This window comes from Amblyomma maculatum, chromosome 3, assembly GCF_055883805.1.
Source record: "Amblyomma maculatum isolate TAMU_Amacu chromosome 3, ASM5588380v1, whole genome shotgun sequence".
NCBI classification, from domain to species: Eukaryota; Metazoa; Arthropoda; class Arachnida; order Ixodida; family Ixodidae; genus Amblyomma; species Amblyomma maculatum.
The window spans coordinates 108970821-108981375 of record NC_139346.1 but is presented as its reverse complement, the minus strand read 5'-3'; the positions used below and the strand labels follow the sequence as shown (position 1 = coordinate 108981375).

Genomic DNA, 10555 nt, shown 5'->3' with positions numbered 1-10555 from the left:
CGGTCAATATGACCCCACCAACAGTCGTTTCTCTGGATCATCTGTCTTGGGTATTAGAACAATGTGCGATGTAGAGAAAGACAATGGAACAGTATTACGTTCATAAGCTTCAGTGATTACACAGAGCATAAACTGAGCCGCATACTGCTGAAAAGTTTTAAAGAATGCGGCGCTTAGACCATCCGGCCCAGGGGCCTTCCCAGGTGTCAGGTCATCTATTGCAGATAGTATATCCTGCAACGTTACCGGTGTTTCTAGGTGCGCTTTACTTTCGTCATCCAGTGCAGGCATCAGTCTTAGAAAATCTGTTCGAAAGCCGCCTACAGTCTCAAGCTTAGCGCTAAGCAGTTCTTCGAAGTGCTCTGTTACCGCTCGCTGAATATCTTTAGCATCTTCAGTGATATGGCCGGCATATCTTATACTCCTTATTTCTTTCTGGCAGGCGTATCTTTTTTCGTCTGCTAGGGCTCGTTTTGTCGGCACTTCTCCAGCCCAAAGTTTTTCAGCCCTTGCACGTATAACAGCTGCTGTGTATCTTTCACTGTCGATTGTTTCCAACTCACTTTTTATCTCTCGTATTTTACTGGCAAAATGCCCTGGCACTGAACTTTCCATGCTCAAAAGAAACTGGAGTTCATTCAGTTCTTTTTCTTTCTCTTTATGCCGCACCTTACTGCTCTTTTCTATAGATTTCAATCTGACCCACTCTTTGAAGCTGTCCCATTCCGCTGCAAAACTTACTGGTCGCATAGCATCAGGTTGATTTTCAAACTCGGTCTTAACTTCCATAAGGAACTCTTCATCGGCGAGAAACTTGGTATTCAGTTTCCATAGGTGCCAGTTAAAGCGCGATATCTTTCCTTTCCTACCAAACACTGCACTCACGAGACAATGATCACTGAAAGACACAGGCTTGACCTCATATGCAGTACATAGGGAAACAAGATCAACCGAGGCATACACCCTGTCCAATCTAGCATGGCTATCTCGCTGAAAGTGCGTGAACTCTGGCTGGTTTCCAGTGGAGAACACACTGCCAACATCCTCAAGGCCATACTCATGCACAAGTGCATTCAACAGGTCGGAGCTTCTGTCTGTTCGAGGTTTACACTTAGCCGCTCGGTCCACAGCTGAGCACACACAGTTTTAGTCACCAAGTACAAGCAAGATTTTGTCGACCTTCAACCACAATTCAATAGACTCAAAAAACAATTCACGTTCGCATTCTGAATTGGGAGCATACACACACACAACACGCCAGCATAAATTACAGTAGGTAAAATCAGTAACCAAAAGCCGACCACTTGGACAGGCAAAAACGGACTCTACGCTTACTCCCAGCGTGTTACGTATAAATAAAAGGCATCCACCCGATAAACCAACAGAATGGCATACACACACATAAAAATTTGCTTGAAAAGAAGCCACCATACGGTCAGTGCTTTCTTGGCTCTCAATCTTTGACTCTTGCACAGCTGCTATATCTATATCATTATCCAAAAGGAGGCGACTGAGCTGGCATTGTCGCCTTCTCGCTCCCAGCCCTCTGACATTCAAAGTAGCTACATGGAACGGCGAATTAAGCTTGAGAGTCATGTATTAGAAAGAGATGCCCGTACTCGCATGGTGCCTACCTTCATGGTTGCGTGGCCTCCGCTTCTGAAGAACAGTGGCATATGTGTGCATATAATGTCCTCCCAGCTGAACGTCGGGATGCATTCAAACGAAGTCCAAGCACCGTCTGTCATTTTTGCTCACACACGCCCCGCTTGGTTGCAGAATGTTCCTGACGCTGGTCGGTAGGCAGCCGACCCACAAAACGTTCAGGACACCTTAGAACTACGGAGGCGGTTTCCCCGCCTGCCGCGTGTCAGCCGAGAAGTTCGGTTTCGGTCTCAAAGTTGCTCTTCGGATGCCCGCAGTTTTCGGCGGCGGCTCACCACAAACACCGCCTGGCAGCTGAGTCTCCTCAACGCTTTCCTCGTGCGGACGTTTTGCGGCAATTAGGGATGCTGTCTCCGGCCCAACTTCCATGGCATCAGTACAGGGAGGCTCTGTACTGAGATCCTCCTCAGCGTCAGAAAACTTCATTACGTCTTCAGACGCTTCCTTTGACGCGTTTTCATGGTCCTGGGATGGAACGTTCAAGACATGCCGAGTTTCATTCTTTTCTCTTGAGACCGCCACCTTATTCTTTGTTAAAACCGTCACTGCAGGCGCGTGCTGTTTTGTTGACTGACCTCTAATGTCAGCAGCCTCCTCTGCATCCGCCTCGTCCATAATTAACTCGGACGAGTCTTCGCTGGTCCCAGGTCCGGCAATGCTTGCGTAGGTACGTGCACACTGGCTGTCTTCATGACCGAACCGTCGACAGGTTCCGCAGCGAGGAACCCGGCACTCTTTGCGAATGTGGCCCGTACTCCGGCAGCGTAGGCACAACGGGGGTCTGCCTCACACAATGACGAGCGCCAGCTCACCGCTAACATTCAGCTGATGCGGCAGGTCATCCAGCTTCATGCCTGCTTTCAGCTTCAGCGTGACGAGCCTAGTAGTAGAGCCCTTTTCAAGAATACCTTTAACACGCCAGCGCTCCCGGGTAACTTCCGACACCTTTCCGTACGGCGCAAAGGCAGCACGAACATCCTTGTCCGGCACGTTGTGCAGCAGCCAGTGAAGTTTGAGTCGCACGTCCTGGTTCGTGGGATCAATCACCCAGCAGCGGCCGTTCTTCACAGTAAGCTCACCTACACTAACAATCTTACTCACCGCTTCACTATCCTTGAGAGTGACGGCCCAGACGTGGCTCATCCGATAAGCCCCCGTAGCGATAACATCGGGGATTAGCGTGTGATGTGCTAACGCGTCCCGGAAATCTTCCACCCGGTACGAGCGGGCCCTGATATCGGCGTGCAAAAAAACGGTATTCCAAACAAACCGACCTGTTGGCAGTGCAGGCAAAACAACCTGGTAAGTAGTTTCCTGTTCAGTAGTCCTGATACCGCGGCCTGGCATGGCCGCTGAAGCCGCTCCTGAGGAGCCCGCGTCCGTTCACTGGCGTGGCCGGAGGCAGAATCTCCACTGAGCTAGCCGGCGATGCTGCAGAGCGGAAGTGTGGCTCAATTTAACGACAACGAAAGAAGAATGAAGGCCACTAATGGATCTAAAATAATGATAAAAATCATTACCTTGAATCGCTCTTTGAGCTTCTTTCTTGATCAAAACAATGAAAAATAAGAGCTACGCCCAACGTGGGGCTCGAACCCACGACCCTGAGATTAAGAGTCTCATGCTCTACCGACTGAGCTAACCGGGCCATGCTGCAGAGCGGAAGTGTGGCTCAATTTAATGACAACGAAAGAAGAATGAAGGCCACTAATGGATCTAAAATAATGATAAAAATCATTACCTTGAATCGCTCTTTGAGCTTCTTTCTTGATCAAAACAATGAAAAATAAAAGCAACGCCCAACGTGGGGCTCGAACCCACGACCCTGAGATTAAGAGTCTCATGCTCTACCGACTGAGCTAACCGGGCCATGCTGCAGAGCGGAAGTGTGGCTCAATTTAATGACAACGAAAGAAGAATGAAGGCCACTAATGGATCTAAAATAATGATAAAAATCATTACCTTGAATCGCTCTTTGAGCTTCTTTCTTGATCAAAACAATGAAAAATAAGAGCTACGCCCAACGTGGGGCTCGAACCCACGACCCTGAGATTAAAAGTTTCATGCTCTACCGACTGAGCTAACCGGGCCATGCTGCAGAGCGGAAGTGTGGCTCAATTTAACGACAACGAAAGAAGAATGAAGGCCACTAATGGATCTAAAATAATGATAAAAATCATTACCTTGAATCGCTCTTTGAGCTTCTTTCTTGATCAAAACAATGAAAAATAAGAGCTACGCCCAACGTGGGGCTCGAACCCACGACCCTGAGATTAAGAGTCTCATGCTCTACCGACTGAGCTAACCGGGCCATGCTGCAGAGCGGAAGTGTGGCTCAATTTAATGACAACGAAAGAAGAATGAAGGCCACTAATGGATCTAAAATATTGATAAAAATCATTACCTTGAATCGCTCTTTGAGCTTCTTTCTTGATCAAAACAATGAAAAATAAGAGCAACGCCCAACGTGGGGCTCGAACCCACGACCCTGAGATTAAGAGTCTCATGCTCTACCGACTGAGCTAACTTTTTTTTTCTTTTTTTTTCTTTATTGCCTGACTTTGACACAAATACAACGCACTGGAAAACAAAACAACAGGAACAAAGGAATAATATATGTACACAAAGCTAGTTCGCGTTGCCTATTCCCCACTGAGGGGCAGACATTGTCATTTTAAAATTCCTTGAGCACCGTCAAAGGTTCCAGCTTTGACAGCCACACAGGAGCACATGGTTGCAATTTAAGCACGTCGAGCCATCGCTGCACACTTTCACGGAAATACATGCGGGCTGGCCGTGCATCTGGATCGCAGTGATAACCAGCCATTCGTGCGCGCCATATACTGTGGAGGCACATTAACATAACCTGGTCTAACGGCATATCATCGTGGTTATCCAATGGCAAATACCTAATGCCATGGGAATCAAGTGGCAACTGTTTTTTAATTGTCCTTTGCAGAACATCCCACAAATATACCCCCTCCCAGCAATGCAAAAACACGTGATCTATTGTCTCTGGCTGTTTGCAGATGAGACATTGGGCCCCCACGGTAGGAAAATACCCTTTTCCTCCATAAATGATTTTACACTCAAAGTACCGGTATGTAGCATAAAGAAAAAAGTTTTAGCTCCCGTAGCAACTTGCATTTTCTTTACGCGTTTTAATACATTACTTCCTGTGCCTCCATTGTATAAAGCTCGGTACAAGGGCACCGGGGACACCACTTCACAAACATCCTTGTATAATGTTCTCCTGTTAACATTACTTAAATACTCTTTCGACAAACGTGCGCTTAAGAATTTCACGCTCAAAACAATTTCCCTAAAGAATCCAATAAGAGATCCCGGCATACATTGCGTATAAACTACGAAATCAGGCAACGCTCGACCAAGTCTTTGTTGACACACTGTGCGCAGGAATGGATCACTGGCATCCCTAAAAAACATAAACCGGTTGACAATCTGTCGCACAAACAAATGACCCAGACCAAGCCCTGCATGCTTCACCTGCCGGAACAAATTTGTCCGACTGCACCTCTCCCAACTCGAGGCCCAAACAAACACCGCAAAAACTCGATGCAATTTTTGCACATTTACACGGGAGCAATGCAACACTTGCATAACATACCATAACTTACTAATTAAAAACAGGTTACAAACTGCGGCTCTTGCAAATATTGATAATTGAGCGCTTTTCCATTTCTCCGCTTTTTCACGGGTTTCTCTGACCTGCTCTAGCCAGTATGGCTCGCTTTCCTTGTAAAATTTCAAGGGCACACCCAAGTACTTTGCAGGCGTTGTAACCCACGACACATTAGCGAAAGTGTCGGGGGTCAGCTGCCATTCTCCGTGCCAAAATCCCAGGCACTTACCCCAGTTAACTTTACTCCCTGTGACATTGCTAAAATGTTTTACCACATCCACTGTCCTCTTTATACTCTCCTTATTCACACAAAAAACCGCAACGTCGTCTGCGTAAGCCAGCAATTTGACTTCTGACTCTTGCAGTCGAAAACCATCAATGTCATTGTTTTGTAGGATGCTTAAACACAATGTTTCAATATAAATGCCGAACAAAAGAGGGCTGAGGGGGCAACCTTGGCGCAGCGAACGTCGTACGTTGATGGGGCCCCCAGTGACTTATTGACAATTAATCTCGTAGTGCAGTTACGGTACGCCAAGGCCACTCCCTCTCGAATAACAGAGCCGACATTAACATGGTCTAATATACTGAACAGAATAGTATGCGCCACACAATCAAAAGCTTTCTCCAAGTCCAACTGCAGTAAAGCAACACACGCATGAGTTGCATCGCAGCATTCGAGCACACTTCTCGCTTTGTGAATGTTCTGAAAGATGGATCGCCCTTTGATACCGCACGTTTGGTCAGGGCCCACTAGTTCGCATATAACCGTTTGTAGTCTGCCAGCAAGCACCTTCATATAAATCTTGTAATCAACGTTTGTCAGAGCAATAGGCCTGTAAGACGACAACTGCCTAAGCTTATCTGGTTGGTCAGTTTTCGGAATAAGTACTGTGTGCGACGATCCGAAAGACGCAGGCAGTGCCTTCAGCTCATACGCTTCATTAAATAAGGCACACAACAAAGGAGATAGCTGCTGCTTGAACGCTTTATAAAAAGCCGCACTCAGGTCATCAGGCCCGGGTGATTTCCCAGGGTTTAAATTTTCTATTGCCTGCTGCACTTCTTTTTCGCTTATTGGCCGCTCCAGTCTTTCTTTTTGTTCGTCATCAATTTTTGGCATCGCGTCAAGAAAGGATTCTTTAAAACGGTCCAAATTAACCTCTCGGGACGAAAATAGCTCTTCATAATACTCCCGGAAAGCTTTCGCGATTCCTTCGTTATCGGTTTCTGTGCGTCCTGCCCAATCTAGCTCTGCCACGTGATTTCGCCTTGCATTTGCTTTTTCTATTCCCAACGATCTTTTTGTCGGCGTCTCATCCATGGCCAATTTTTCCGCTCTCGCACGTACCAGTGCTCCGCGATAACGGTCTTCGTCATTCAGTTGAAGTCTTTGTTTTATTTTTCTAACGTCGTCCATGTATAACCCTGGCGTGTTACACTCCATTGCTAACAATTTATCTAGCAAAGATCTTAAATGCATTTCATTTTGTTTTTCTTGAAACCGTATGCAGCTGGCCTTTTCTATAGCTTTGATTTTAATTTGTTGCTTACACAGTTCCCATTCTTGACCCAGTTCGTGGGTGTCCTCCTGACAAATATTACCAATTTCTTCTTCTACTAGTCTGGTGAATTGCTCGTCATTCAGCAGTTTATTATTTAACTTCCACAATTCCCAATTAAAACCGCTACCTCCATTTCTTGGTCCAATTGTAAACTGAACCATGCAGTGATCTGAGTACGTTACCGCCAAAACATGATAATCCTGGCATTTTGGAGCCAGTTCTGCGGCCACATAAATTCTGTCAAGGCGGGCGTGGCTAGCACCCTGAAAATGCGTATACTGAAACCGTCGCTCGCTCGTGAGACACTCTGCAACGTCTTCCAGTGCAAACTCGTCAATCAAGCGCGAAAGTACCTCTGTGCTACGATCCCTAAATGTACGAAGGCTAGTTTTGTCAGCGGACCTCAGTACAATATTGAAATCTCCCAGTAAGACAAGTTGCTTATCCGTGTTTAAATACTCTTCAACAAAATCAAACAAAGCAGCCCTCTCATCAACTATCGTAGGTGCATATATACAAACAGCACGCCACTCAGCCGAGCAAAAACTAAAATCAAGGACCACGCCCCGACCCGACGGAAAAGAAGCATGCGACTGCACTACAAGACCCGGCAACTTCTTCACAAACAGGACGCATCCAGCAGAAGTACCGACTGCATGGCTGACAACTGCGTAAAACCGCGACGTGAAACGTTGCACCATGCTCTCGGTCTCTTGTTCACCCTCGACTTTTGTCTCTTGAACTCCAAGTATATCGATGTCATTTTCATTTAAAAGGCGCAGGACTTGGCTCTGCTTCCTTTTCGCTGCTAGACCTCTCACGTTAAGGGTCGCAATCTTTAGTGACAGTTCATAAGCCATTTTCTTAGAGTGAAAAGAGGCCAAGAGCATGGTGCTTACCTCTCACGTCTAGCATGGCGCTAGACGCTTTTGTTGGCGCCAGAGCCATGAGGTTGGACTGGCAGACCTTGTGACAGGGGCGGCTTTTCGGCAGCTCTCCTGTCCGCCGAGACATTCGGTCTTGGTTTGAAGGTCGCCCTCCTCCCTATTGGCGTTTTTATCGGCGGCTCGTCGTTGCTAGCTGCCTCTGCCTTGCTTGTCTCACTTGTGCTCTCGTCGTGGGCACGCTTCGCAGGGCCTTGGACGTTGGTCGCTCGGCCGCTGCTCTTTTCAAGGGTTTCCTGTCGGCCCGCAGACTCCGGAAGTTGTTTTTGAGCGCTCGGCATCGCTCACACTTTCTTCCTCTGACGGTCCGTTGTTCGGTAGCGTGACTTCCTTGTCTGGCCTACTGAGTATCTCGTCACCGCCCCCCGGGGGCACTAACATGCCTGTCGTCGCTGTTAGCTTTTCAGCTTCTCCGACCCCCTTTGCGGTCTCTTCTGTCTCTGCGACATCCATTTGGTGCTCCGTCATGTCCGCCCTCGCTGTCGGTGCAGTGGCCACTGCATACGTTCGTACGCAATCTTCCTCGGAGTGGCCAAAACGCTTACATGTCGAACACCGCGGAATTTTACATTCCCGGCGCACATGACCGGTCCCGCGGCAGCGCAGGCACTGCATTGGCCGCCCAGGCACCACAACAAGGGCCAACTCCCCTGCTACTCTTATCTGGTGAGGCAGGTCTTCTATCCTCATCCCGGACTTCAACTTCAGGAGTACGGCTTTCGTTGTGGACGACTGAGCTAACCGGGCCATGCTGCAGAGCGGAAGTGTGGCTCAATTTAATGACAACGAAAGAAGAATGAAGGCCACTAATGGATCTAAAATAATGATAAAAATCATTACCTTGAATCGCTCTTTGAGCTTCTTTCTTGATCAAAACAATGAAAAATAAGAGCAACGCCCAACGTGGGGCTCGAACTCACGACCCTGAGATTAAGAGTCTCATGCTCTACCGACTGAGCTAACCGGGCCATGCTGCAGAGCGGAAGTGTGGCTCAATTTAATGACAACGAAAGAAGAATGAAGGCCACTAATGGATCTAAAATAATGATAAAAATCATTACCTTGAATCGCTCTTCGAGCTTCTTTCTTGATCAAAACAATGAAAAATAAGAGCAACGCCCAACGTGGGGCTCGAACCCACGACCCTGAGATTAAGAGTCTCATGCTCTACCGACTGAGCTAACCGGGCCATGCTGCAGAGCAGAAGTGTGGCTCAATTTAATGACAACGAAAGAAGAATGAAGGTCGCTAATGGATCTAAAATAATGATAAAAATCATTACCTTGAATCGCTCTTCGAGCTTCTTTCTTGATCAAAACAATGAAAAATAAGAGCAACGCCCAACGTGGGGCTCGAACCCACGACCCTGAGATTAAGAGTCTCATGCTCTACCCACTGAGCTAACCGGGCCATGCTGCAGAGCGGAAGTGTGGCTGAATTTAATGACAACGAAAGAAGAATGAAGGTCACTAATGGATCTAAAATAATGATAAAAATCATTACCTTGAATCGCTCTTTGAGCTTCTTTCTTGATCAAAGCAATGAAAAATAAGAGCGACGCCCAACGTGGGGCTCGAACCCACGACCCTGAGATTAAGAGTCTCATGCTCTACCGACTGAGCTAACCGGGCCATGCTGCAGAGCGGAAGTGTGGCTCAATTTAATGACAACGAAAGAAGAATGAAGGCCACTAATGGATCTAAAATAATGATAAAAATCATTACCTTGAATCGCTCTTTGAGCTTCTTTCTTGATCAAAACAGTGAAAAATAAGAGCAACGCCCAACGTGGGGCTCGAACCCACGACCCTGAGATTAAGAGTCTCATGCTCTACCGACTGAGCTAACCGGGCCATGCTGCAGAGCGGAAGTGTGGCTCAATTTAATGACAACGAAAGAAGAATTAAGGCCACTAATGGATCTAAAATAATGATAAAAATCATTACCTTGAATCGCTCTTTGAGCTTCTTTCTTGATCAAAACAATGAAAAATAAGAGCAACGCCCAACGTGGGGCTCGAACCAATGACCCTGAGATTAAGAGTCTCATGCTCTACCGACTGAGCTAACCGGGCCATGCTGCAGAGCGGAAGTGTGGCTCAATTTAATGACAACGAAAGAAGAATTAAGGCCACTAATGAATCTAAAATAATGATAAAAATCATTACCTTGAATCGCTCTTTCAGATTCTTTCTTGATCAAAACAATGAAAAATAAGAGCAACGCCCAACGTGGGGCTCGAACCCACGACCCTGAGATTAAGAGTCTCATGCTCTACCGACTGAGCTAACCGGGCTTTTTCTTTTTTCTTTATTTCCTGGCTTTGGTTCATACCATTTCACAAGAACACAACACGAATAACACAAAACAAAGTACATATTGGAAGGTCATCATCAGCCAATGTCAGGCTGGCTTCGTCTCAGTACATTAAAACTCCCGCAACGACAGCAAAGGCTCTACCCTTGAGAGCTATTCGGGAGGTTCAGCAGCCACTTTCTGTATGGCAATAAACCAATTCACGCTTTCTCGAAAGTATATTCTAGCGGGTCGAGCATCCCTGTCGCAGTGATAGCCCGCCATTCTGGAGCGCCATATAGAGTGGAGGCCCATGAGCATGATTAAATCATACGGAACGCCATCTTCATTATCAATGCTTAAATACCGGATGCCGTGGGAGTCTAGTGGAAATTCTTTCTTTATCCTACGTTGCAAAACATCCCAGAAATAAACCCCTTCCCAA

At 46.9% G+C, this 10555-nt stretch overlaps 11 non-coding genes and 1 pseudogene across 11 annotated transcripts; all 12 read right to left on the bottom strand.

The window, feature by feature from the left end:
* Window positions 1–2038: 2038 nt before the first annotated feature.
* On the bottom strand, window positions 2039–2808 carry LOC146195602 (uncharacterized; annotated as a pseudogene).
* A 432-nt stretch (window positions 2809–3240) lies between these two features.
* On the bottom strand, window positions 3241–3313 carry TRNAK-CUU (transfer RNA lysine (anticodon CUU)). Its single transcript has one exon. It is a non-coding gene; the product is annotated as a tRNA-Lys (tRNA).
* Window positions 3314–3461: 148 nt separating this feature from the next.
* TRNAK-CUU (transfer RNA lysine (anticodon CUU)) lies at window positions 3462–3534 on the bottom strand. The gene has a single exon. It is a non-coding gene; the product is annotated as a tRNA-Lys (tRNA).
* A 148-nt stretch (window positions 3535–3682) lies between these two features.
* Window positions 3683–3755, bottom strand: TRNAK-UUU (transfer RNA lysine (anticodon UUU)). Its single transcript has one exon. It is a non-coding gene; the product is annotated as a tRNA-Lys (tRNA).
* A 148-nt stretch (window positions 3756–3903) lies between these two features.
* TRNAK-CUU (transfer RNA lysine (anticodon CUU)) lies at window positions 3904–3976 on the bottom strand. The gene has a single exon. It is a non-coding gene; the product is annotated as a tRNA-Lys (tRNA).
* Window positions 3977–8712: 4736 nt separating this feature from the next.
* TRNAK-CUU (transfer RNA lysine (anticodon CUU)) lies at window positions 8713–8785 on the bottom strand. Its single transcript has one exon. It is a non-coding gene; the product is annotated as a tRNA-Lys (tRNA).
* Window positions 8786–8933: 148 nt separating this feature from the next.
* On the bottom strand, window positions 8934–9006 carry TRNAK-CUU (transfer RNA lysine (anticodon CUU)). Its single transcript has one exon. It is a non-coding gene; the product is annotated as a tRNA-Lys (tRNA).
* Window positions 9007–9154: 148 nt separating this feature from the next.
* Window positions 9155–9227, bottom strand: TRNAK-CUU (transfer RNA lysine (anticodon CUU)). Its single transcript has one exon. It is a non-coding gene; the product is annotated as a tRNA-Lys (tRNA).
* A 148-nt stretch (window positions 9228–9375) lies between these two features.
* TRNAK-CUU (transfer RNA lysine (anticodon CUU)) lies at window positions 9376–9448 on the bottom strand. The gene has a single exon. It is a non-coding gene; the product is annotated as a tRNA-Lys (tRNA).
* A 148-nt stretch (window positions 9449–9596) lies between these two features.
* TRNAK-CUU (transfer RNA lysine (anticodon CUU)) lies at window positions 9597–9669 on the bottom strand. Its single transcript has one exon. It is a non-coding gene; the product is annotated as a tRNA-Lys (tRNA).
* A 148-nt stretch (window positions 9670–9817) lies between these two features.
* Window positions 9818–9890, bottom strand: TRNAK-CUU (transfer RNA lysine (anticodon CUU)). Its single transcript has one exon. It is a non-coding gene; the product is annotated as a tRNA-Lys (tRNA).
* Window positions 9891–10038: 148 nt separating this feature from the next.
* On the bottom strand, window positions 10039–10111 carry TRNAK-CUU (transfer RNA lysine (anticodon CUU)). The gene has a single exon. It is a non-coding gene; the product is annotated as a tRNA-Lys (tRNA).
* Window positions 10112–10555: the final 444 nt, after the last annotated feature.